Source organism: Montipora foliosa, chromosome 9 (assembly GCF_036669935.1).
Source record: "Montipora foliosa isolate CH-2021 chromosome 9, ASM3666993v2, whole genome shotgun sequence".
Lineage (NCBI taxonomy): Eukaryota > Metazoa > Cnidaria > Anthozoa > Scleractinia > Acroporidae > Montipora > Montipora foliosa.
This window is the reverse complement of record NC_090877.1, coordinates 44,010,418-44,014,704: the sequence shown is the minus strand read 5'-3', so window position 1 is coordinate 44,014,704 and position 4,287 is coordinate 44,010,418. Positions and strand designations below refer to the sequence as shown.

At 38.1% G+C, this 4,287-nt stretch overlaps 1 protein-coding gene across 1 annotated transcript in view; it reads left to right on the top strand.

Annotated features, from left to right (window-relative positions):
* LOC137971346 (uncharacterized) overlaps positions 1 to 4,287 on the top strand; it is a 122,311-nt gene that overhangs the window by 35,651 nt on the left and 82,373 nt on the right. The window lies entirely within an intron of this gene.

The window sequence follows — 4,287 nt, the reverse complement described above, 5'->3', positions numbered from 1 at the left end:
GTTCTTAAGCTGAAAATTCAAAAGAATATTTCACCTTGAACGAGGCAACAAGAGCTAATTTGCAAGCGAACAAAAGAATAATAAAATGGTCGCCATTTTGGAATAAGGTGTATTTTGTCCCTACCAGCTGGAAGAAGGGGGGAATATGCACTTGGGAATCTAAATGTTTTGGTATTATTTATATTTACAAAGTTCGTTCCTATCTCCACCTTGAATATTTTAAAATGTTTCAGAATTATAGTTTAATTTATTCACGTCTGTCGTACTGCACTATCTCACGGGGAAGTACCTACTTGACTAAATTAGTTGTTTAATGACTGCTAAAGAAAAGAGTACTTAGACATCACACAATCAGGCTGGCGAAATCATAGCAGACCTCTGTTTACTAGATTAGGTATAGTGAACATATTTCAAATTACTAAATTACAAATGTGTGAGCTTGTATGCTCAGAGACGAGCATCTTAAGAATAGAATGCACTACTGAGCGACGACAAGCACTTTTATTTTCACCGTAAGTGCTATCACTGCTTCAGAAAATTTGACGAACCACCTAATTTTAAGCTAGCAGTGCATATTGTGTCTGGAGGTGTTGTGGAACTCTGCTTGTTTATGCGTGTCGTGTAAAACTAACAGTAACCACTCTTTATGCTCTTACGCTTAAAATTTGTAAATTTTCCATGTTTGAAAGTAAAAGTACGCAGGATTTGGTCAATGATGCAGACCAAAATCCTCAAGAGGCAGACACTAGCTCACGGTAGGCTTTAAACCTCACCAGAGTTAGTGAATCAACAACAGCTCAACTCGTACCCTGCTTGGCAAATTTTCCAGCACTTTGTGTACAACAAATTCGGACTCGGATCAATAAAAAAACGTTCTTTCCCTTGAAAGATGTATTCTTCGGCTCTTAAAAAAACAATGGCAACAAAAAGAAAAACAAGACCATTTTTTTATTTCTTCAAACAGTCGACTTCACTGATTTTATACAATGATTACATATTAAAGCTTTTAACAGGGGCACCCAACGAGAATATAGTTCAAAACCACTTAAACATAGCATTGTTAAACGTATTTTAGTATTTAAACGGTAGATATAGGCATATTTTTATCCCCTAAAAATTTTTCATCTGTTCGGATTTCCCAGCTGAAAGTCTAGTGATCCGAAAATTATAGGGATCAAAACTCACCTTTCCGAAAATTTCAGCCAGAAAAAAGGCTCCCGAAAATTCTAGGTGACCTTTCTAGGGTAAAAATCCGTTAAAAATGGGCAATTATACCATTTTTCAGATGTTCGAAAATCCTAGGAGAGGCAGGCAAGCAAAAAAATTTACAACAAGTGTTCCGAAAATTCTAGATCTCAAATCGTCTTCCGAACAGATATTTTCTGAAAATTGACGTTGGGTGCCCCTGTTTTAAGCAAAATCCTTCCAACATTTCAGCCAAACCCCGTACCTCATCGTTTTTTAATACCGATGACCTTCTCTTCTGGCAGGAAGGAATGTAGTTTTCGGGGGTTGACTAGCAATAGAGTTATTTTCATAGAGTTATGACTCTAGACAGGGGCACCCAACGAGAATATAGTTCAAAACCACTTAGACATAGCATTGTTAAACGTATTTTAGTATTTAAACGGTAGTTATAGGCACATTTTTATCCCCTAAAAATTTTTCATCTGTTCGGATTTCCTAGTTGAAAGTCTAGTAGTGATCCGAAAATCGTAGGGATCAAAACTTACCTTTTCGAAAATTTCAGCCAGAAGAAGGCTCCCGAAAATTCTAGGTGACCTTATTAGGGCAAAAATCCGTTAACAATGGGCAATTATACCATTTTTTAGATGTTCGAAAATCCTAGGACAGGCAAGCAAGCAAGAAATTTTACAACAAATGTTCCGAAAATTCTAGTACTAAGATCTCAAATCGTCTTCTGAACAGATATTTTCGGAAAATTAACGTTGGGTGCCCCTGACTAGAGTTAGAGTTAACTTTCCAAAATCCTGAATTCAAGATTTTGGAGGGCCAAAATCCTGAATTCAAGACTTCGGAAGGCCAAATCCTGAATTCAAAACGAAGAATAAAACACGGGCTGATTGATTGAATTGAAAGTGCAGAATTTGAAAATCGAAAATACAAGCTCTTCGTAGAATGTTACGATATTTAACTTAATTATTCGCATTCGCTAACACTTTTCTTAGATGCAACTCGATACATTGGTATTTTTTTTGACGAAGAGTTTGAACCAAAAGGTCAGAAGTTCACTGTATCTGCATTTGCTAAACGAGTGCTGATCACATGACAGACACTTGCGTGACTGCTTTATTTCTTTCGCTACCAAGGTGATGGAGAGGGTACTTTTCTCTTCGTTTTTCAAAATACTTATATCTGTAATTTGCGAAACAGAGTCCTTGTAACCTTTTGGCTCAAACTAGTGGCTCACTAATTTTCACTGCATCGAGTTGTATAAGAAAAATGTTGACGAATGCGAAGCTTAAGAAAGAAGATGTACATGATTAGTCTCTTGGTATAATCAAGTGTTGTTGATATACATACCTTACAAGCGCCTAGGACACGGCAGACAAACTTTCAGAACTTTCTGCCATCTTGTGTTTCTTATGCCCTAGTTCCTTTCTTTGGCCTCCCAAAATTTCGAATTCTGGATTTTGGCCCTCCAAAATCTTGAATTCAGGGTTTTGGCTTCCAAAATCTTGAATTCACGACTTTGGAAACTTAACTCTAACACTAGGACATAACTCTATGAAAATAACTCTAAGAATAGCTGTCCCCTATTTTATTCATTTTTTCCTACAACGCCTCGATGTCATGTTTGGCCGCTATCTCGATGCAGGTACGCCGCCATTTGTGAATTCGGTGTATAAGCCATTGCTTTCGACTGGCGCAGTAAATTTGTTATTTATCTTTCTGAAACAGAAGGAGAAAGCTCAGAGCTCTTCCTATTGAAATACCGTGGTACTGTGATCTTTTTTATAGCCTGTATTAGCCTTACACATATCCTTTATTGACGACATCGACATCACAATCAGTTTAGATCATTTCTTTTGTGGAACGCTTCATTTTTATTTGCCATTTGCTTTGCTTTGCAGAAACGTACCAAATGAATTGGACAAATCAGCTAACACTGGCAGATCTGAACTTTGCTTTACATTCAGAATCGTTTCAGGATTATCGATCGTAACTGGATTGAGAATTTCCAGCCGTGTTTTCTGACGTTCACCCTCTGAAATCAATCTATGATCGTAGCTCTGAAAAAGCATATCTCTTGTCTTTCTTAACGGAGAAGAAGACAGAGAATCAAAACTGCTGTACAATTAACTAGCGATGCCGTAAAATCACTGACGCGACATGCTTAATGCAAACAAGTCAAGTCACAGACGCTGGTCTCGACCCAGTTTCAACTCGGCTAACGCGAATGACGTTCTCGTTGCCGTTTCCGTCGTCGTTGCTAAGGCTCCCTATTGTTGGGCATACGTGGTCCCTCAATGACATCTCTATATCCGCATCCATAGTAAAAACTCCGTGTTCATAGTAACAAGCGCGGCTGCAGCCTGTGACTGAATACAAGGCCTCTCGTTAGCTTTGTTGGATCAAATGTTGATGACGTATTAAAACCGTTTGCGCATGCCCACTCCAGCAGTCAACATCGATGAACATCGTTCAACAAAATCGAACGGATGTTGAAGTAAATATTAAAGCTGTTTCCCAGGGCTATGACTGCATTTTCATAGATCAAGCTATTTTTAGACGAGTTGCCTTGCACGAGTAACCATTGGGTGATAATTTCGTATTCATGACTTATTATCGGCTGGAAAGGCCTGGTTTTGAGGAAAAAATCAATCTAAAAATAACTCGGTCGGTAAAAACGCCGTTCCAAAGGTACAATAAAGTTGTAAGCACACAGTCATGGGCTCGTGACAATCATAGAATAATGTGTAATCAACAAACGTCTACATTAATATTCTGCAATTTTTTTCCTGTGTATTGTAAAAGAAAAGAGCTAATTCATCACCTCGCGGGCAGCCTTTAAAGTGGAAAATAAAAAAAGAATTCTGAAGTAACAGGTAAACATATGGAATTTTTATCTCGCCCCCAAATGATAAGAACACCCCCGTAAAAGGGACAATAGGCATACTGGTTACTCCCCCCTCCTTTCACGGGGGATCAAGGTCCCTGTAATTTACTAACCGATACGTGGGAATAAATTCATCTAATCGAGCATTAACAATGCGTATTATGCATGCTTTTCGGTTCATTAAACAGAAAATAATCGAATCTGCG